The sequence below is a fragment of the Loxodonta africana genome, chromosome 13 (genome assembly GCF_030014295.1).
Source record: "Loxodonta africana isolate mLoxAfr1 chromosome 13, mLoxAfr1.hap2, whole genome shotgun sequence".
Lineage (NCBI taxonomy): Eukaryota > Metazoa > Chordata > Mammalia > Proboscidea > Elephantidae > Loxodonta > Loxodonta africana.
The window spans coordinates 12,551,504-12,575,621 of NC_087354.1; positions in this window are offsets into that span (position 1 = coordinate 12,551,504).

A 24,118-nucleotide genomic window follows, 5' to 3' on the forward strand; every position below is an offset into this window, starting at 1 on the left:
TTTTACTCTGTAACACATGGGATTGCCATGAGTCAGGGCCTCCTCAATAGCAGCTAACAAAAAGGAAAAGCTTACAATTAACATCAAATGTAATGGTAAAAGACTGTGCTTTCCCTCTAAGGTTAGGAGCAAGCTAGGACATCTGCTTTTTAACTTCTATTTAACTTGTCTTAGACTTGCCAGGCCATTCAAGAAGGCAAGACAAAGATAAAAGGCATTCAGGTAGGGAAAAAAGAAGAAAAACTGTCTTCATTTGCAGACATGATAGTCTATGCAGAAAATTCTTACAGAATCCACAAAAAAAGCTACTGCAACTAAGAAGTACGTATAGCAAGGTTATAGAATGTAACACCAAATTACAAAAAAATCAAATGTATTTATATATACTAGCAATGAATATTTAAGAACATTTCAAGATTTATGCTGAAGTACAGCACTGTCAGTGATAGGATAATAACCATACACCTACAAGGAAGACCAGTTAATACGACTATTATTCAAATTTATGCACCAACCACTAATGCCAAAGATGAAAAAACTGAACATTTTTACCAACTACTGCAGTCTGAAATTGATTGAGCATGTAATCAAGATGCATTGATAATTACTGGTGATTGGAATTCAGAAGTTGGAAAGAAGAAGGATGACTAGTTGGAAAATATGGCCTTGGTGATAGAAACAGCACAGGAGATCCCAAGATACAGTTTTGCAAAACCAATTATTTATTCATTGCAAATAACTTTTTTCAACAAATTAAAGGGTGACTATATGTGTGGACCTAACCGGATGGAATACGCAGGAATCAAATTGATTATATCTGTAAAATGAGATGATGCAGACAATATCATCAGTCAAAATAGGGCCAGGTGCCAACTGTGAAACAGACCATCAATTGCTCTTATGCAAGTTCAAGTTGAAGCTGAAGAAAATGAAAACAAGTCCTGGAGAGCTAAAATATGACCTTGAGTATATCCCACCTGAATTTAGAAACCATCTCAATTATTTTTTTTTATATGTGTGGACCTAACCGGATGGAATACGCAGGAATCAAATTGATTATATCTGTAAAATGAGATGATGCAGACAATATCATCAGTCAAAATAGGGCCAGGTGCCAACTGTGAAACAGACCATCAATTGCTCTTATGCAAGTTCAAGTTGAAGCTGAAGAAAATGAAAACAAGTCCTGGAGAGCTAAAATATGACCTTGAGTATATCCCACCTGAATTTAGAAACCATCTCAAGAATAGATTTGACATATTGAACACTAATGACCAGACAAGTTGTGGGATGGCATATAGAAAGCAAAAGGTCATTAAACATACAGGAAAGAAAGAAAAGACCAAAATGGATGTCAAAAGAGACTCTGAAACTTGCTCTTCAATGTAGAATAGCTAAAGCAAACAGAGGAATGATCATGTAAAAGAACTGAACAGAAGATTTTCAAAGAGAAGATCAAGAAGACAAACCATTATAATGAAAGTTGCAAAGACCTGGAGTTAGAAAACCAAACTTGGCACTTTTCAAGCTGAAAGAATTGAAGAAAAAATTCAAGCCTTGGGTTGCAATATTGAAAGATGCTATGAGCAAAATACTGAATGACACAGAAAACATCAAAAGAAGATGGAAGGAATACACAGAGTCACTATATCAAAAAGAATCGGTCAACCAATTCAGGAGGTAGCATATGATCAAGTATTGAAGGAAGAAGTCCAAGCTGCACTGAAGGCGTTGGTGAAAAACAAGGCTCCAGGAATTAATGGAATAACAATTGAGATGTTTCAACAAATGGTTGCAAAGCTGGTAGCGCTCACTCATTGTTACGGGTTGAATTTTGTCCCCCTAAAAATGTGTGCCAACTGGGCTAGGCCATGATGTGTGATTGTCCACCATTTTGTCATCTGATGTGATTTTCATATGTGTTATAAATCCTACTTCTGTAAGGTTAATGAGGCAGGATTAGAGGCAGTTATATTAATGAGGCAGGACTCAATCCACAAAATTCGGCTGTATCTTGAGTCAATCTCTTTTGAGATATAAAAGGGAGAAATGAACAAAGAGATAGAGGACCGCACACCACCAAGAAAGTAGTTCCAGGAGCAGAGCGTGTCCTTTGGACCCAGGGTCCCTGGACTGACAGGCTCTTAGACCAGGGGAAGAATGACAACAAGGACCTCCCCCAGAGCCAACAGATTGAAAAAGCCGTCCCCTGGAGCTGGCACTCTGAATTTGGACTCTAGCCTCCTAGACTGTGAGGGAATAAATGGCTGTTTGTTAAAACCATCCATTTGTGGTATTTCTGTTGTAGCAGCACTAGATAACTAAGACACTCACCTATGCCAAAAAATTTGGAAGACTGCTACCTGGCCAACCGACTGGAAGAGATCCATGCTTGTGCCCATTCCAAAGAAAGGTGATTCAATAGAATGTGAAAATTTTTGAACAATATCATTAACATCACACACAAGTAAAATTTTACTGAAGAGCCTTCAAAAACAGTTGCAACAGTACATAGACAAGAAATTACTAGAAATTCAAGCCAGATTCAGAAGAGGACATGGGACGAGGGCTATTATGCTGATGTCAAATGGATCTTGGCTGAAAGCAGAGAATACCAGAAAGATGTTTACCTGTGTTTTATTGACTATACAAAGACATTCCATTTTGTGGATCATAACAAATTATGGAAAACATTAAGAAGAATAGGAATTCCAGAACACTTAATTATGCTCACACAGAACCTGTACATAGACCAAGAGATAGTCATTTGAACACAACAAGGGAACATTGCATTGTTTAAAATAAGAAAAGTTGTGCATCAGGGTTGTATCCTCTCACTATACTTATTCAATCTGTATGCTGGGCAAATAATCCGAGAAGCTGGACTATATGAAGAAGAACACAGCATCAGGATTGGAGGAAGACTCATTAACAACCTGTGATATGCAGATGACACAATCTTACTTGCTAAAAACAAAGAGGACTTGAAGCCCATAATGATGAAGATCAAAGACTGCAGCCTTCAGTGTGCATTATGCCTCAATATAAAGAAAACAAAAATCCTCACAACTGGACCAGTAAGCAACATCATGATAAACAGAGAAAGTAATTGAAATTGTCAAGGATTTTATTTTACTTGGATCCATAATCAACGTCCACGGAAGCAGCAGTCAAGAAATCAAACAACATATTGCATTGGGCAAATCTACTGCAAAAGACCTCTTTAAAGTGTTAAAAAGCAAAAATGTCACTTTGAGAACTAAGGCACGCTTGACTTAAGCCGTGGTATTTTCAGTTGCCTCCTATGCATGCAAAAGCTGGACGATGAATAAGGAAGACTGAAGAAGATGCCTTTGAATTGTGGTGTTAAAAAGGCATCTTCTTCGGTCTTCCTTATTCATTGAATTGTGGTGTTAGCAAAGAATATTGGATACACCACGGACTGCCAGAACAACAAACAAATCTGTCTTGGAAGAAGTACCACCAGAACGCTCCTTAGAAGTAAGGATGGAGAGACTTCATCCCACATACTTTGGATGTGTCATCAGGAGGGACCAGTCCCTGGAGAAGGACATCATGCTTGGTAAAGTAGAGGATCAGTGAAAAAGAGGAAGACCCTCAACAAGATGAATTGACACAATGCCTGCAACAACGGACTCAAACAGAAGCCACTGTGAGAATGGTGCAGCATTGGGCAGTGTTTCTTTCTGTTGTACATAGGGTCTCTATGAGTTGGAACCAGCTCAATGCCACCTAACAACAACAACAGTAAAGAATAATTAGAAATTAAAATTTCAAAAGTAATACCATTTACAATGGCATCAAAAATATAAAATACCTGGTAAATTTGACAAAATTTACACTGAAGACCTTTACACTGAAGACTACAAGCAAAAAAAAAAAAAAAGCTGAGAGATATTAAGACCTAAACAAAAAGAGTGATATGTCATGCTCATGGATCAGAAGACTCAATTTCATTAAGTCGATTTTCTCCAAATTGATTTAACACAATTGCAATAAAAATTCCAGCAGGCTGCTCTGACAGGGATCACAATAGAGGGTCCCAGACAGAGCTGGAGAAAAATGTAGAACAAAATTCTAACTCAGAAAGAAAGATCAGCCTTGCTGGCCTGACAGAGTGGAGAAGCCCTGAGAGTATGGCCCCTGGACACCCTTTCAGCTCAGTAATGAGGTCACTCCTGAGGTTCACCCTTCAGTCAAAGATTGAACAGACCCATGGAACAAAACAAGACTAAAGGGGCACACAAGCCCTGGGGCAGGGACTGGAAGGCAGGAGGGAACAGAAAACCTGGTAATAGGGAATCCAGGGCTGAGAAGAGAGAGTGTTGACATGTAGTGGGGCTGTTAACCAACGTCATACAACAATGTGTGTGCTAACTGTTTGATGAGAAACTAGTTTGTTCTGTAAACCTTGATCTAAAGTACAAAAAAAAAAAAATCCATCAGGCTGTTTTGTAGAAATTGAAATTTATATGGAAGTATAAAGGACCTTTTTTTTTTTTTTTTTTTTAATAAAGGACCTGTTGTTGTTGTTAGGTGCCATTGACTCAGTTACAACTCATAGCAACTCCATGTTTCAGAGTATAACTGCTCCATAGTTTACTAGGCTGTGGTTTTTATGAGAGGAGGTCACTAGGTCTTTTCTCCTGTGACCAACTAGGTGGGTGCCAACCACCAACCTTTTGGTTAACAGCAAAGGGCTTAACTACTGCACTACCAGGGATCCTTATAAAAGACCTAGAATAGTCACACACACACACAAAAAAGAACATAGTTGGAAAACTGTCACTGCCTGACTTTAAGATTTTTTAAAAAGCTACAGTAATCAAGTAGTGGCACTGATGTAAAAATAACCAAGAAGATCAATGGAAGGAAGTAGAGTCCAGACATAGACACATATATAGATAGTCAATTGGTTTTGGACAAAGACGCCAAGGCAATTCAAAGGGTAAAGAATAGCCTTGTCAACAAATGGCACTGGAACAATTGGATATACATATATGGAAAAAAATGAACCTTGATTATTGGTTCACATTGAATCATGGACCTAAACGTAAAACCTAAAACTACAAATCTTCTAGATAAAGAAAACAGGAGAAATTTTCTGAACTTGAGTCAGGTAAAGATTTCTTAGATATTTCATCAAAAGAACAACCCATATAAGAAAAAGCAGATCATTTGTACTGCATCAAAATTAAAAACATCACTTCTTTGAAAGATGCTGTTATGAAAATAAATGGACAAGCTACAGACTTGAAAAGATAACTGCAAATCACATGTCTGATTAAGGCTTGTATCCAGAATACATGAAGTCTCAAAATGTGATAATAAACAAGCAATGCATTTAAGAAAAAAATGGACAAAATATTTATACAGACACTTCACAAAAAGGCATATATAGATAGAAAATAAGCACAAAAAAAATCTTCAATATCCTTAGTGATTAAGGGAACGCAAATTGAAACTTCTATTAGATACCACTGCACACTCACTAAAATGGCTAAAATTAGTCTAATGAAAAAATGTTGGCGAAAATAGAACTGAAATGCTCATAATCTTCTGGTTGGAATGTAAAATGATGCAACCACTTTGGACACTGTCTGGCAGTGTGATAGGCATCTTCTGACATGGCCCTAGATTATCTCTGCCTTCTGGTATTCATGGCCTTATGTAACCCTCTTTTCTTGAACAAACTGCTTCTAACCAATGAGTTACAACATCAAAAGGATGTCACTTTTATGATTAGGTTACAAAAAATTGTGACTTCAGACTTCTTAGCAGGTTCGCTCTTTCTCATTGGCTTTGATGAGGCAAGTTGCCATACTGGAGAGGTCCATGTGGCAAAGAACTGAAGGAGGTCTCAGCCAGTAGACAGCAAAGATAAGGTCCTCAGTCCAACAGCTCTCAAAGAAGTGAGTCCTGCCAACAACTATATGAGTGAGTTTGGAAATAGATCCTTTCCCAGTTGAGTCTTCAGATGAGACATTAGCACTGGCCAACACCTTGATTGTATGCATCTAAACCATGTCTGGATTCCTGACCCAGAGAAACTCTGAAATAATAAATGTGGGTTGTTTTAAGCCACTAAGTTTTGTGGTAATTGGTTATGCAGCAATAGATAAGTAACACAGGCAGTTTCTTAAAATGTTAGACACACATCTACCATGTTACATAGTCATTCTACTCCTAGGTAGTCAAAAGAAATGAAAGCATGTATCCACACACAGTCTTGTACATGAATGTTCATGCCCAAAACTTTTTAATATTTTTAATAGCCCCAAACTGAAAACAATACAAATCTCCATCAATGGCAAATGGATAAACAAATTGTGGCATATACAATATATAAAAAACAAAACAAAACAAAACAATATATAGTGGAGTACTATTCAGCAGTAAAAAAAAATGAACTGTTGATACATGGAACTACATGGATGAATTTCAAAGTAATTATGCTGAGAGAAAAAAGCAAAAAAAAAAACATATTGTATGATCCCATTTATAAAAAAATTCTAGAACATGCAAACTAATCTTCAGCGACAGAAAGCAGACCAGTGGTCATCCAGGAAAGGGGTGGGGTGTGAGGTTCCAAGGAGGAGAAGATGGGAAGGATTACAAAAAAGCAGGAAAAAAATGTCAAGTTATGGATATAAAAATATATATGCATAAATATAACTGCTTATTATATTGATCATGGTGATGGCTTCACAGATATTACCTATGTCAAAACTTGTCAAATTGTACACTTTAAACACATAAAATTATATATTAATTATAATTCAATAAGGCTGAAAAAAATATTGTTACAGAAAGGAACATTTAAAAAACAAAATTGGTTTTGGATTTTAAAACTTCAAAAGTAGAAATAAAAAATTTAGTAGAAGCATCGAAAGTTAAAGTTGAGGAATTCTAATAATTAGAACAATGACACCAGTGAAGTGGGGAATAGAAGCTAGAAAGTAAGAAAATTAGAGGACTAGTTAAGAGGTTAACTGGTTAAGAGGTACAACAGCTTAAATAATAAGGCTTTCAGAAATAGAAAAGAGGAAGCATAGCCAACGTGGCACTGTAGACAGAAGCACCAGGCCATCCTTCTGCAGCAAAGACCCAAAAAACTAAGTAAACAGATATAAATATCAATCCTGGAACCCTAAGTGTCAAATGAAAGGATGAAGAACTTGATCAAAGCACCAAATGGAATATGAAACTGACAGAGAACAAGGAGAGCTATGGAGTGGAGGTCCCCTACCAGCTAAAGTGGCACAGATTTACCATCTTGGACCTCAGTCACCAAGGACCTTGGACAGGAAGTATGGGAAGGCAACTTCACAGAGCTCCCAATAGGAGACAGAGCACCCAGTAACCAGGGATACACATTTTACCACTGCCCACCCTTCTTCCCTGTATGAGGCCTCCATCATTTCCACAGGGCCATGCACGGTTGCTCGACCAGAGAGACAACAGCTCACTGCCCCCTGGGTCCACCCCACCCCCAATGTCTTGTTCTCCTGCCACCATTTTTTAATTTTTTGGTTACTGTTTTTTTTTTTGCCTTCTTTTACCCTTCTCTCTCTCTCCTTTTCTTCCTTTCTATTCTCCTGCCCAGATAGCCCCAGACACCACCCTTGCTCCTTCTCAACTGGCTGTGCAGCACTGCTAGGCTAGAAAGCCAAGGGCACAGCCTCCCTGGTTCCACGCCACCCCCACCAGCAGGCTCCTTCAGTGCAATTTTTTTCTCTATTTCTTCTCTCTCTCCCTTCCTTCCTTTCCTTTCTCCTCCACAGTTAGCCCCGTACACCAATCCCACACCATCTCAATGGGCTATGCCACATTTCTTTCTTTTCTTTTTTAATTTTTATTCTGCATTAAGTGAAAGTTTACAAATCAAGTCAGCCTCTCATACAAAAATTTCTACACACCTTCTATATACTCCTAATTGCTCTCCCCCTAATGAGACAGCACACTCCTTGCCTCCACTCTCTCTTTTTATGTCCTTTCCGCCAGCTTCGGACCCCTCCACCCTCCTGTCTCCCCTCCAGACAGGAAATGTCAACATAGTCTCATGTGTCGACTTGATCCAAGAAGCTCCCTCTTCACCAGTATCATTTTCTATCCCATTGTCCTGTCCAATCCCTGTCGGAAGAGTTGGCTTTGGGCTAACAGAAGGCCTGGGGACCATGACCCTCTGGGTCCTTCTAGTCTCGGTCAGACCATTAAGTCTGGTCTTATGAGAATTTGGGGTCTGCATCTCACTGCTCTCCTGCTCCCTCAGGAGTTCTCTGTTGTGTTCCCTGTCAGGGCAGTCATTGGTTATAGCCGGGCACCATCGAGTTCTTCTGGTTTCGGGCTGATGTAGTCTTTGGGTTATGTGGCTCTTCCTGTCTCTTGTGCTCATAATTACCTTGTGTCTTTGGTGTTCTTCATTCTCCTTTGCTCCAGGTGGGTTGAGACCAATTGATGCATCTTAGATGGCCGCTTGCTAGCGTTTAAGCCCTCAGACACCACTGGATTGCAGAGTGATTTAATAGATTTTATTACGATAATTGACCTAGTTGTCCCCCGAAACCATGTTCCCCAAGCCCCTGCCCCTGCTATGCTGGCCTTCGAAGCATTTGGTTTATTCAGGAAAGTTCTTTGCTTTTGGTTTAGTCCAGTTGTGCTGACCTCTCCTGTACTGTATGTTGTCTTTCCCTTCACCTAAAATAGTTCTTATCTACTATCTAATTAGTGAAAACCTCTCTCTATCCCTCCCTTCCTCCCCCTCTCATAACCATCAAAGAATATTTTCTTCTCTGTTTAAACTATTTCTCGAGTTCTTATAATAGTGGTCTTATATAATATTTGTCCTTTTGCAAATGACTAATTTCACTCAGCATAATGTCTTCCAGATTCCTCCATGTTATGAAATGTTTCATGGATTCATCACTGTTCTTCATTGATGCATAGTATTCCACTGTGTGAATATACCATAATTTCTTTATCCACTCATCAGTTGATGGGCACCTTGGTTGCTTCCATCTTTTTGCTATTGTAAACAGTGCTGCAGTGAACATGGGTGCGCATATATCTGTTCATGTAAAGGCTCTTATTTCTCTAGGATATATTCCAAGGAGTGGGATTGCTGGATCGTATGGTAGTTCTATTTCTAGCTTTTTAAGGAAGTGCCAAATTGATTTCCAAAATGGTTGTACCATTTGACATTCCCACCAGCAGTGTAGAAGTGTTCCAGTCTCTCCACAGCCTCTCCAACATTTATTATTTTGTGTTTTTTGGATTAATGGCAGCCTTGTTGGAGTGAGATGAGATCTCATTGTAGTTTTGACTTGCATTTCTCTAATGGCTATTGATCTTGAGCATTTCCTCATGTATCTGTTCACCACCTGAATGTCTTCTTTAGTGAAATGCCTGTTCATATCTTTTGCCCATTTTTTAATTGGGTTATTTGTCTTTTTGTTGTTGGGTTTTTGCAGTGTCACGTACATTATAGAGATCAGGCACTAATCGGAAATGTCATAGCTAAGAACTTTTTGCCAGTCTGTAAAAAAAAAAGTCTGTAGGTAATCTTTTTACTCTTTTGGTGAAGTCTTTGGATGAGCATAGGTGTTTGATTTTAAGAGCTCCCAATTATCTACTTTCTCTTCTGTGTTGTTAGTAATGTTTTGTATACTGTTTATGCCATGTATTAGGGCTCCTAGCATTGTTCCTATTTTTTCTTGTATGATCTTTATCATTTTAGATTTTATATTTGGGTCTTTGATCCATTTTGAGTTCGTTTTTGTGCATGGTGTGAGGTATGGGTCTTGTTTTATTTTTTGGCAGATGGATATCCAGTTATGCCAGCACCGTTTGTTAAAGAGACTGTCTTTTCCCCATTTAACTGACTTTGGGCCTTTCTCAAATATCAGCTACTCATATGTGGATGGATTTATGTTTGGATTCTCAATTCTGTTCCATTGGTCTATGTATCTGTTGTTGTACAAGTACCAGCCTGTTTTGGCTATCCTGGCAGTATAATAGGCTCTAAAATTAGGTAGAGTGAGACCTCCCACTTTGTTCTTCTTTTTCAGTAAAGCTTTACTTATTTGGGGCCTCTTTCCCTTCCATATAAAGTTGGTGATTTGTTTCTCCATCTCATTAAAAAATGTCATTGGAATTTGGATCGGAATTGCATTGTATCTATAGATGGCTTTTGGTAAAGTAGACATTTTTACAATGTTAAGTCTTCCTATCCGTGAGCAAGGTATGTTTTTCCATTTATGTAGGTCTCTTTTGGTTTCTTGCAGTAATGTCTTCTCGTTTTCTTTGTATAGGCCTTTTACATCTCTGGTAAGATTTATTCCTAAGTATTTTGTCTTCTTGGGGGCTACTGTAAATAGTATTGATTTGATGATTTCCTCTTCCATGCTCTTTTTTTTGGTGTAGAGGAATCCAACTGATTTTTGTATGTTTATCTTGTATCCTGATACCCTGCTGAACTCTTCTCTTAGTTTCAGTTGTTTTCTTGAGGATTCTTTAGGGTTTTCTGTGTATGAAATCATGTCATCTGCAAATAGAGATACTTTGACTTCTTCCTTGCCAATCTGGATGCCCTTTATCTCTTTATCTAGCCTAATTGCTCTGGCTACACCCTCCAGCACAGTGTTGAATAAGAGTGGTGATAAAGGGCATCCTTGTCTGGTTCCTGATCTCAAGGGGAATCCTTTCAGACTCTCTCCATTTAGGATGATGTTTGTGCTGCATTTCTTGGCTAGAGAGCCGCTGGCACATGACCTCCCAGGGTCCATGCCACCCCGCTCAAGCCAGGTCCTTAAGTGCCATATTATTTTATTTTTATTATTTTTGTTTGTTATTTCATTGCTCCCTCTCCCTTCCTTCTTTTCCTTTCTCCCACTCACCTAGCCCCATGTGTCGCCCCCACCCCTTCTTGACAGACTGTGTTGCACCTCTCAGCTAGAGAGATGCTGGCACGTGGCCTCCGTGGGTCCATGCTGCCCCCACTGGGTGGCTCCTTCTGCACCATATTATTTCCTTTCTCCCTCCCACCTAGCCCTGTCTGCTGTCTCTGCCCCCTCTCAATGGGCAGTGCTGCATGGCTTGGCTAGAAAAGCACTGGCACAGGGCCTCCCCAGGTCTGTGCCACACATACTGGCAGGCTCTCTCAGTAGCATATTTTTTTGTTTTATTTTGTTTCTTTGTTTATTCTCTCTCCCTTCATCCTTTTCCTATCTACCCACCTGGGCCCATGCACCACCCCCACCCCTTCTTGAAAGGCGGTGGTGCACTGCTCAGCTAGGTAGTCATTGGCATGTGGCGTCTCCAGGTCTACACTGTCCCCACCTGCCAGCTCCTTCAGTGACTTTTTTTTTACTTTGTTTGCTTTGTTCTTTTTTCTTTTTCTTTTTTTTGTTTCTTCTCTCTCTCTCTCCCATCATTCCATTCCTTTCTCCCTCCCACCTAGCCCATGCACCACTCCACCCCTTCCAAAAAGGCCATGCTGCACTGCTTAGCTAGAAAGCCACTGGCACCCAGCCTCCCCAGGTCTTCTCTGTCATCACCAGCTGGCATCCTCAGTGCTATTTTTTGGTTGCTGTTGTTTCTTCTCTCTCCCTTCCTTCCTTTCCTTTCTCCCTCCCACCTAGCCTGTGCACCACTGCGCCCCTTCTAAAAAGTCCATGCTGCATTGCTCAGCTAGAGAGCCACTGGCACACAGCCTCCTTGGGTCTGCACCGCTCCCACAGGCCAGCTTCCTCAGTACAATATTCTTCATTTTTTCTTTATCTTTCCCCTTCTCTCTTCTCCTTCTCCCTCCTACCTAGGCCCTATGCTGCCTCTGCCTCTTCCTAAGAGGCTGTGCTCCACAGCCCGGTGAGAGAGACACAAGATCACCCCTTTGATTCTACCCAATCCCAACAGCCGGATCCTTCAGCACCGAGTTTTTTGTTCTTATCTTTTATTTGTTGTGTTTTAAGTGAAAGTTTACAATTCAAGTCGGACTCTCTTACAAAAACGTGTATACTCCTTGCTATGTAACCCTAGCTACTCTCCTCCTAATGTGACAGCACGCTCCTCCTCTCCAGTCTGCATTCCCAGTGTCCGTTCAACCAGCTCCTGACCCCTCTGCCTTCTCATCTCGCCTCCACAGGAACTGCCCACATAGTCTCATGTATCTACTTGAGCCAAGGAGCTCACACCTCACTGGTAACATTTTATGTCTTATATTCCAGTCCAATCCCTGTCTGAAAAGTTGGATTCAGGAATGGTTCCAGTCTTGGGCTAACAGAGGGTCCAGGAGCCATGACCTCTGGGGTCACTCCAGTCTCAGTCAGAACGTTAAGTCTGGTCTTTTTAAAAGAATTTGAGATCTGCATCCCACTGTTCTCCTGCTCCATCAGGGATTCTCTGTTGTGTTCCCTGTCAGGGCAGTCATTGCGAGTAGCTGGGCACAATCTAGCTCTTCCAGTCTCCGGTCGATGGAGTCTCTGGCTTATGTGTCCCTTTCTGTCTCTTGGGTTCATATTTACCTTCTGTCTTTGGTGTTCTTCATTCCCCTTTGCTCCGGGTGGGTTGAGACCAATTGATGCATCTTAGATGGCCACTTGCTAGCATTTAAGACCCCAGACTCCACTCACCAAAGTGGGATGCAGAATGTTTTCTTAATATATTTGGTTATGCCAATTGGCCTAGATGTCCCCTGAAACCATGGTCCCCACATCCTTGTCCCTGCTGCTCTGGCCTTCGAAGTGTTTGGTTGAATTCAGAAAACTTTTTAGCTTTTGGCTTGGTCCAGTTGTGCTGACCTCCCCTGTATTGTATGTTATCTTTCCCTTCACCTAAAATATTTCTTGTCTACTAAAAAAAAAAAAAATTTTTTTTTTTATCTAACTAGTGAATACCCTTCTCCCTCCCTCCCTACCCTTGTAACCATCGAAGAATATTTTCTTCTGTGTTTAAACCTTTTATTGAGTTCTTATAATAGTGATCTCATACATTATTTGTCCTTTTGCCACTGACTAATTGCACTCAGCAAAATGTCTTCCAGATTCCTCCATGTTATGAGATGTTTCAAGGATTCTTCATTGTTCTTAATCGTTACATAGTATTCCATTATATGAATATACCATAATTTATTTATCCATTCATCCATTGATGGGCACCTTGTTTGCTTCCATCTTTTTGCTATTGTAAACAGTGCTGCAATGAACATGGGTGTATGTATATTTGTTCACATAGAGGCTCTTCTTTCTCTAGGATATAATCCAAGGGGTAGGATTGCTGGATCCTATGGTAGTTCTATTTCTAGCTTTTTAAGGAAGCACCAAATCAATTTCCAAAGTTGTACCATTTTACATTCCCACCAGCAGGGTATAACTGTCCCAGTCTCTCCACAACCTCTCTAATATTTGTTGTATTTTGGATTAATGCCAGTCTTGATGGGATGAGAAGGAATCTCATTGTAGTTTTGACTTGTATTTCTCTGATGGCTAATGATTCTGAGGAATTTCTCATGTATCTGTTAGTGACCTGAATGTCTCCTTTGGTGAAGTGCCTATTCATATCATTTGCCCGTTTTTAATTGGGTTATTTGTCTTTTCGTTGTTGAGTTTTTGAAGTATCATGTAGATTTTATAGATCAGACCCTGAAAGGATTTATCATGGCCAAAAACTTTTTCCCAATCTTAGGTTCTCTTTTTGCACTTTTGGTGAAGTCTATGGATGGGCATAAGTGTTTGATTTTTAGGAGCTCCCAGTTATCTAGTTTTTCTTCTGGTGTTTGTGCATTGTTAGTAATGTTTTCTATACTGTTTAGGCCATGTTTTAGGGTTCCTAGCATTGTCCCTGTTTTTCCTTCTATGATCTTTATCATCTTAGATTTTATATTGAGGTCTTCAATCCATTTTGAGTTCGTTTTTGTGGATGGTGTGAGGTATAGGTCTTGTTTCATTTTTTTGCAGATGGATATCCAGTTATGCCAGCACCATTTGTTAAAGAGACTGTCTTTTCCCCATTTAACTGACTTTGGGCCTTTGTCAGATATCAGCTGCTCATAAGTGGATGAATTTACATCTGAATTCTCAATTCTGTTCCATTGGTCTATGTATCTCTTGTTGTACCAGTACGAGGCTGTTTTGACTACTGTGGCAGTATAATAGGTTCTAAAATCAGGTAATGCAAGGCCTCCTGCTTTGTTCTTCTTTTTCAGTAATAGTTACCCAGGGCCTCTTCCCCTTCCATACGAAGTTGGTGATTTGTTTCTCCATCTCATTAAAAAAAGTCATTGGAATTTCCACCAGGATTGCATTGTAGCTGTAGATCGCTTTGGGTAGAATAGACATTTTCACAATGTTTAATCTTCCTAACCATGAGCAAGGTATGTTTTTCCACTTATGTAGGTCTCTTTTGGTTTCTTGCAATAGTGTCTTGTAGTTTACTTTGTATAGGTCTTTCATGTCTCTGGTTAGATTTATTCCTAAGTATTTCATCTTCTTGGTGACTACTGTAAATGGTATTGATTTGGTGATTTCCTCTTTGAAGTTCTCTTTGTTGATTAGAGGACTCCAACTGATTTTTGTATGTTTATCTTGTATCCAGATCCTCTGCTGAACTCTTCTATTACTTCAGTAGTTTTCTTCTGGATTCTTTAGGGTATTCTGTGTATAAGATCGTGTCATCTGCAAATAAAGATACTTTTACTTCTTCCTTACCATCTTGGGTCCCCTTTATTTCTTATCTAGCCTAACTGCTCTGGCTAGGACCTCCAGCACAATGTTGAATAAGAGTGGTGATAAAGGGCATCCTTGTCTGGTTCCCATTCTCAAGTGGAATGCTTAGGGCGATGCTGGCTGTTGCCTTTTATAAATGCCCTTTATTATGTTGAGCAATTTTTCTTCTATTCCTATTTTGCTGAGAGTTTTTATCATGAATGGCTGTTGGACTTTGTCAAATGCCTTTTCTGCATCAATTGATAAGATCATATGGTTCTTGTGTTTTGTTTTATTCATATGACATTCATTTTTTTCTGATTAATTCCACTTGGTCATGGTGAATTTTTTTTTTATATATATGTTCTTGAATTCTATTGGCTAGAATTTTGTTGAGGATTTTTGCATCTAAGTTGATGAGGCATATAGGTCTGTAATTTTCTTTTTTTGTGGTATTTTTACCTGGTTTTGGTATCAGGGATATCCTCACTTCATAGAATGGGGTTGGGAGTATTCTGTCCTTTTCTATGCTCTGAAATACATTCAGTAGTAGTAGTGTTAGCTCTTCTCTGAAAGTTTGATAGAATCATCCAGTGAACCTGTCAGAGGCAGGGCTTTTTTTTTGTTGGGAGTTTTGTAAATTACCTTTTCAATCTCTTGTTTTGTTATGCGTTTATTAGTTGTTCCATCTCTGTGTTAGTTTAAATAGGTAGTGTGTTTCTAGAAATTTGTCCGTTTTCTCTAGGCTTTCAAATTCGATAGAGTACAATTTTTCATAGTAATCTGACATGATTCTTTTAATTTCAGTTGGTTCTGTTGTGATATCGCCCATTTCATTTCTTCTTTGGGTTTTTTGCTTTCTCTCCTGTTTTTCTTTTTTCAGTTCGGCCAATGGTTTATTTATTTTGTTGATCTTTTCAAGGAATTAGTTTTGGTCTTGTTAACTCTTTCAATTGTTTTTCTATTCTCTATTTCATTTAATTCTGCTCTAATTTTTATTATTTGCTTTCTTCTGGTGCCCGACGGTTTCTTTTGTTGGTCTCTATTTGTTCAAGTTGTAGGGATAATTCTTTGATTTTGTTCCTTTCTTCTTTTTGGATGTGTGCATTTATTGATATAAATTGATCTCTGAGCATTAATTTAGCTGTGCCCCAAAGGTTCTGGTAGGAAGTGTTTTCATTCTCATTGGATTCTATGAAATTCTTTATTCCGTCCTTAATTTGTTCTATAACTCAGTAGTTTTTGAGCAAGGCGTTGTTCAGTTTTCAAGTGTTTGATTCCTTTTCCCTACTTTTTCTGTCATTGATTTCTACTTGTATGGCTTTATGGTCAGAGAAGATGCTTTGTAATATTTTGATATTTTGGATTCTTTTAAGGCTTGCTTTATGACCTAAAATATGGTCTGTTCTAGAGAATGTTCCATATGCGTTGGAAAAGAAAGTATACTCGGCTGCTGTTAGGTGGATCATTCTGTATAAGTGTATGAGGTCAAGTTGGTTGATTGTGGCATTTAGATCTCCCATGTCTCTACTGAGCTTCTTTCTGGATGTTCTGTCCTACACTGAAAGTGGTGTGTTGAAGTCTCCTACTATTATTGTGGAGCTGTCTATCTCTTTTTTCAATGCTGTTAGAGTTTGTTTTATGTGTTTTGGAGCCCTGTCGTTGGGTGTGTAAAAATTTATTTTGGTTATGTCTTCCTGGTGTATGGATCCTTTTATCATTATATAATGTACTTCCTTATCCTTTGTGGTGGATTTAACTTTAAAGTCTATTTTGTCAGAAATTAATATTGCCACTCCTGCTCTTTTTTTTTTATTGTTTTTTACTTGGTATATTTTTTCCATTCTTTGTGTTTTAGTTTGCGTATTTAAGTCTAAGGTGTGTCTCTTGTAGGCAGCATATAGACAAATAGTATTTTTTTTTTATCCATTCTGCCACTCTCTGTCTCTTTATTTGTGCATTTAGTCCATTTGCATTCAGCACAATTATTGATAGGTATGAGTTTAGTGCTGTCATATTTTGTGTGTGTGTGTTGCTGACAGTTTCTTTTTTCTACATAATTTTTTGTGCTGAGTAGTTTTTCTTTATATATTGCCTTTTCCTCTTTTTCATTGTTGTTGATTTTGTTTTTGCTGAGTCTTTATGTTTTTGTTGTGTTTTATTTCGATGTGTAGGATTGTTAGTCTCCTTTGTGGTTACCTTAATACTTACCCCATTTTTCCAAGTTCAAACGAAACTCTTATCTCTTTATATCACCTTGACTTCCTCTCCATATGAAGGATCTATGACTACATTTTTTAGTCCCTTTTTATTGTTTTAATGTTGTCATCTTTCATATAATGACATCTGCGTTTCCCTGTTTTTAGCGTTTTTTATCTGGATTTATTTTTGTGATTTCCCTATCTGGGTCGATATCTGGTTGCTCTGTCCTATGCCCTAGTCCTGGGTTGATATCTGATGTTATTGATATTTTAAGCAGAGGACTTTCTTTAGTATTTCTTGTAGTTTTGACTTGGTTTTTGCAAATTCCCTAAACTTCTGTTTGTCTGGAAATGTCTTAATTTTGCCTTCATATTTGAGAGACAGTTTTACTGGATATATGATTCTTGGCTGGCAATTTTTTCCTTCAAGGCTTTATATGTGCCATCCCATTGCCTTCTTGCCTGCATACTTTCTGCTGGGTAGTTCGAGCTTATTCTTATAGACTCTCCTTTGTAGGTGACTTTTTGTTTATCCCTGGCTACTCTTAAAATGCTCTCTTATCTTTGGTTTTGGCAAGTTTGGTTATAATATGCCTTGGTGACTTTCTTTTGCGATCTACCTTGTGTGGAGTTCGATGAGCTTCTTGGATAGATATCATCTCATCTTTCACAATATCAGGAAAGTTTTCTACCAACATATCTTCAACAATTCTCTGTATTTTCTTTTACCCTTGCTTGTTCTGGTACTCCAATCACTCGTAGGTTGTTTCTCTTGATAGAATCCCATATGACTGTTAGGTTTTTTCATATTTTAAAATTCTTTTATCTGATTTTTCTTCAAATATATTGGTGCCAAGTATTTCATCTTTAATCTCAGTAATTCTGACTTCCATATTCTCAATTCTGCTTCTCTGGCTTTCTATTGAATTGTCTAATTCTGAAATTTTATTGTTAATCTTCTGAATTTCTGTTTGCTGTCTCTCTATGAATTTTTGCAACCTATTAAATTTGTCATTATGCTTCTTAATTTCCTTCTTAAATAGCCTTCTTAATTTCCTCCATTGCTTTATCTACGTTTTCCTTGGCTTGTTCTGCATTTTGCCTGATCTCCTTCCTAATCTCTTGAACTTCTGTATATTAATCTTTTGTACTCTAAAAAAAATTTTTTGTACTCTACATCTGGTAATTCCAGGAAAACATCTTCTAGAAGATTCCTTAAATCTTTGTTTTGGGAGTTTATTGAAGCAATCATGATCTGTTTCTTTATGTGATTTGATATCTACTGTTGTCTCTGAGCCATCTATATGTTATTGTATTACTTTAGTCTATGTTTGCTTACTGTGTCCTAGCTTCTTGCTTTGTTTTGTGTTAATATGCCCAAATAGACCGCTAGAGTGAATTAGCTTGATTATTGGTGCCTTTGAAGTTCTAACATCCTGTCACCAGATAGCTAGAGCTGTTACCAGGTATAGGAAGCCAGGAGTCCATTCACTTTTCCTTTATGGATTCAGCTCAGGTGTCCAGGTAGTCAGTCACCAAATGTATGATTCATGCTCTCACCTACAGTCTTAGAGGAGCAGGGGTGGTTGGTGCAGGCACAGGTATCTAGCTGTACCTGGGGGTCACATTCTGAGCAAGGCAGGGGGCTGATATCGTCTCCCAAGTGCCTGTGAGGATAGCACATTCCTGTTCTTTATAGTGCACAGGTTGGTGGGCTCTGCAGCCAGACCATAGGCACTCAGTTCTTTTGGGTCTAAGGACTGGGAGGCACCACTTATCCTCAGACCCCTGTCACAGGTGGCTAGGTGGCATGGTTGGAGTCACCAGTCCTCAGGCCCCTCATGTGGGTAGGTTAGGACCCTGCTTAAAGGCAGTGAAGTGTAAAACATCAAAACCCCACCTCACCACCACACAGCTGAAACAGTTGAAGTCCAACCTCAGCCACGTACACCATTGCACTGTGCCAAGGAAGGCCTAAGCTGCTGAAATGGTCCCACACAGGTCCATGCAAGGGTGAAAAGCACTCAAAGTCCATGGACCACTTGTGCCTGTGCCCAGACAAAGGAGCCACTTCTGCTCTGAGTTCCCAGCTTAGGGGAGCTGGCAGATTTTTTTCCCACATTTTTTAATCTGTTCCTTCTCCTAGGCCAGGGGAATGGCTCAGGGTGCATGGCAGGACCTATCTCAGGTCTAGGAAAGGCAACCACCACTGAAGCCAGCTTGGGGGCTGGAGCAGAGGGAGGAGGGATCAGATAAATGGGAGAGAGTTCTTTCAAAAGGGGTGCATTTTGGTCCATGCAGTAAATTAGACACAAGTACTTATCTTTTGCCAAAAGCGCTGTTCTTCAGTGATTCCGGAAGCATGAGTCGACTCTGTGCTGCTTGCTCTCACCCACCGTGGAAAACTTGTCCTGAGTGCTACCACCTGCCCCACTGTGGTCAGGCCAGGGAATTGGGCCTATGGGGCTCCAGCTTCCGCTGAGTCAGGTCTGGCAATGCCTCGCTGCTTCTGAACCATCTCTCCCTTCCCCTTCTGCTCAGTCTGATTTCTTAAATTTGCTTTTGATTTTCAGGGCTCTTAGCTTGTCATATATATAATTGATTCAGTTTTTTTTGGGGGGGGTCTTTGTTGTAAGAGGGACCACCAGAAATGTCTGACTACTCTGCCATCTTGGCCCCACCTGTTTTGTTTTTTTATTCTTCTCTCTCTTTCCCTTCTTTCCTTTCCTTTCTCTCACCCACCTAGCCCCATGTGCAGCTCATGCCCCTTCTTGACAGGCCAACCCACACTGCTTTGCTAGAGAGCCACTGTCACATGGCCTCCCTGGGTCTGTCCCACCAACAACCACCCAATCCCACCATGCCATCATTTTGTTTACTTTTTTCCCCTACATTTTTTCTTTTTTGTGATTTTCTTTTTGTTTCTGTTTCTCTTTCTTCTTTCTATCACCCACTTAGATCTGCACATCACATTCTCTCCCTTCCCTTCTGCTAATCTGCATTACACACTGACCACTGTGCCCCCAAGTGATATCAGTGCAGAGCCCCGAGCCCCGCCTCACATTGCCCCCCAGTTTTTGCCCCAAAGGACCTATCCACTCCCCTTCCCCTGACTTGACCTGCACTGCTGCACCATACCTGAGCGACCAGCCTGCCCACCTGGACAAGGTGGTGAGAAGCATCATGCCCACAGGCAAGCAACAAAACGTGTCCAGCCCACCTGTCCAGAAATAACCAAATAAAACAAAAAAGCAGGATGAAATAACAAATCTACAATCAATGAACAAAGAGAGTTATTCCTGAATGTCCCAGAGACAGCAGACAATATCAAAACATATTTAAAAAAGGGCAGGATGGCTCCAGTAGGCTTCCAAAATAAAACACCAGATGACCTTATGGTAGAAGAAAAGGCACTGGAACCACCTGATAGGGTATTAAAAAGTCTAATATTCAGGGCTCTCCAAGAGATTAGGAAAGAAAAGAAAGAAAACACAGACAAAAATAAGGGAAAAATAGGAAAAAAAATCATCAAAAATGCATACAAAATCATAGAAAACACATATACAGCAATGGAAGAATTCAGGAAAATAATACAGGAACAAAATGTCAAAACAAACAAACAACTAGAAATCATACAAAAACACCAATTGGAAGTTGAAAAGATGAACAAGATTTCATAAATGGACAGTGCAATAGAAGAAGGTTTTAGGAGCAAATCTGAGAAAATAGAAGACAGGATCAGTGAAATTGAAGACAAATCCTTGAATACCATTTTGTTAGAGGAAAAAAACAAGGAAAAATGAAGAAACCTGAGAATGATATGGAGTACAATCAAGAGCAAATTTTGTGCATAACTGGAGTTCCACAACAGGGAGAAAAACCAGAAAACGGAGAGAGGATCATTGAGATCTGTTAACAGAAGACTTCCCTAATATCATGAAAGAAGAAAAGTTGGCCATCCAAGAAGCTCAACAAACTCCATATAGATAGGCGCCCGAAAGAAAGTCATCAAGGTGTATCATAATCACATTCACCAAAACCAAAGACAAAGAAAGAACTCTGAGAGCTGCTTGAGAAAAATGAAAGTCACATACAAAGGGGAAATGATAAGACTGAGCTCTGATTACTCAGCAAAAACCATACAGGGAAGAAGGCAATGGGATGACATATATAAAACCATGAAAGAAAACAATTGCCAACCAAGAATAATATATCCTTCAAAACTCTTGCTCAAATATGATGGTGAGATTAGGAAACTTCCAGATAAACAGAAATTAAAGGAATATGTAAAAACCAAACCAAACTTACAGGAATTATTAAAGGAAATCCTTTGGTTAGAGAACCAGCAACATCAGACAACAACCTGAATCTAGGACACAGGACAGCATCAGCCAGACATCAGCCTAGGAAACGAACTCTCAAGGATAAAACAAAATGAAAAGACTTAAAATAGGACACCAGAGACATCAGTCTATAAATGACAACAACATCAGAACAAAAAAAGAGGGAAGAAAATGATGTGGGTATAGAACTTTCAAATGGTGAGGAAGTCAAGGCAATACAAAGTAATAAAAGACTGGTTTAAACTTAGGAAGGTAGGAGTAAATTTCAAGGAAACCATGAAGAAAGTTAACAAACCTACTCATCAAAATGAAGAAAAACAAAGTCTCAGTAAACACAAAATCTACAAAAACAAAAGAAATGAAAAAAAAAATCCACAAATAAAAGGAATTCACAGGAGAGTAAGATGAACAAAGAAAACATCAGCACCAAAAAAAAAAAAGTATTACAAAATATCAACAATAAATCCATACCTACTCATAATCGCACTGAATGTAAATGGCTTAAATGTACCCATAAAGAGGCACAGTGACAGAATGGATTAAAAAAAAAAAAAAGGAGTCATCCATATGCTGCCTACAAGAGACATATCTTAGAAACAAAGGCATAAATATATTAAAACTCAAAGGATGGAAAAAAATATATCAAGCAAACAGCAGCTGAAAAAGGGCAGGAGTGGCAATACTAATCTCAGATAAAATAGATGTTAAAACAAAATCCACCATAAAAGACAAGAAAGGACATTATATAATGAGTAAAGGGACGATCCACCATGAGGACATAACCATAATAAATATCTATGCACCCAATGACAGGGCTCCAAAATACATAAAAAAAAAAAAAAAAAAACTAACAGTACTGAAAAGAGAATTTGACAGTTCCGTAGTAATAGTAGGAGACTTCAACATACCACTCTCGGTAAAGTACAGAACATCTAGAAAGAAACTCAGCAAAAACATGGAAGATCTAAAGGCCACAGTCAACCACCCTGACATCATAATAGACATGTATATAATACTCCATCCAATAGCAGCAAAGTATACATTCTTTTCCAACACAGAATCTTAGGCCACAAAGCAACCATCAACAGAATCCAAAATACTGAGATAATATAAAGCGTCTTCTGTGATCACAAAGCAATAAAAGTAGAAATTAATAACAAGAAGAACAAGTGGAAAAAATTAAATACATGGAAACTGAATTAACACCTTGTTTAAAAACCACTGGGTAATATGTAGCTATAGATTCACACATCAAAAAAGAACAGCGAAATCAAAACATTAGCTGTACAACTCAAACAAATAGAAACAGAACAGCAAAAGAAGCCCACGGATACCAGAAGAAAGGAAATAATAAATATCAGAGCAGAAATAAATGACTTAAAGAACAGAAAAACAATAGAAAGAATCAACAAAACCAAAAGTTAGTTCTTTGAAAGGACCAAAAAAAAAATTGACAAACCATTGGCCAAATGGACAAAAGAAAAACAGGACAGGAAGCAAATAACCCAAATAAGAATGAAATGGGGGACATAACAACAGACCTAACTGAAATAAAAAGGATCATGGCAGAGTACTATGAAAAAGTATACTCCAACAAATTTGAAAACCTAGAGAAAATAGACAAATTTCTAGAAACACACTACCTATCTAAACTAGCACAGACTGAGGCAGAAAATCTGAACAGGCTCAAAACAAGAGAAGAGATTAGAAAGGTAATTTAAAAAAAAAACTCCCAACAACAACAACAAAAAGTCTGGGCTCAGATGGCTTCACTGGAGAATTCTACCAAACATTCAGAGAAAAGCTCACACCGGTACTATTCAAATTATTTCAGAACATAGAAAAGGAATGGATACTTCCAAGTTCATTCTATGAAGCCAGCATAACCGTGATACCAAAACCAGTTAAAGATGCCACAAAAAAAAAAAAAAAAAAGAAATTTACAGACCAGTACCTCTCATGAATATAGATGCAAAAATTCTCTACAAAATTCTAGTCGATAGGATTCAGCATCACAAAAAAAAGAATACACTCAACCAAGTGGGATCCATACCAGGTATGCAAGGATTGTTCAACATTAGAAAATCAGTCCACGTAACGTACCACATAAACAAAACAAAAGAATCACATGATCATCTCAATTGACACAGAAAAGACATTTGATAAAGCCCAACACCCATTCCTGATAAAAATCTCAGTAAATGGGAATAGAGGAGAAGTTCGTTAACATAATAAAGGATCTGTACAAAACCAACAGCCAACATTATTCTCAATAGAGAAAGGTTGAAAACATGCCCCCTAAGAACAGGACAAGGATTATCACACCTATTTAACATTAGCTAGAGCAATTGCATAGGGTAGCTAAGAGTCAGAATCGACTTGATAGCACTGTTTTTTGTTGTTGTTTTGTTTTTAGAGCAATAAGGCAAGAAAAAGAAATAAAGGCATCCAAATTGGTAAGGAAAAAATAAAACTATCCCTATTTGTGGGATATGATACTATACATAGTATATGATACTATACAAAGGACTCCACAAGAAAACTACTGGAACTAATTGAAAGATTCAGCACAGTAGCAGGATACAAGATAAACATAAAAAATCATTTGGATTTCTATACATTAATAAAGACAACTATGAAAAGAAAATCAGGAAAGCAATACCATTTATAAAAGGCCCTAAAAAAATAAAATAGGAATAAATCTAAGCAGGCACATGAAAGACTTATACAAAAAAAAATACAAAACACTATTGCAAGAAACCAAAAGAGACCTACATAAATGGAAAAACAAACCATGCTCATGGATAGGTAGACACATTGTGAAAATGTCAATTCTACCCAAAGCAATCTACAA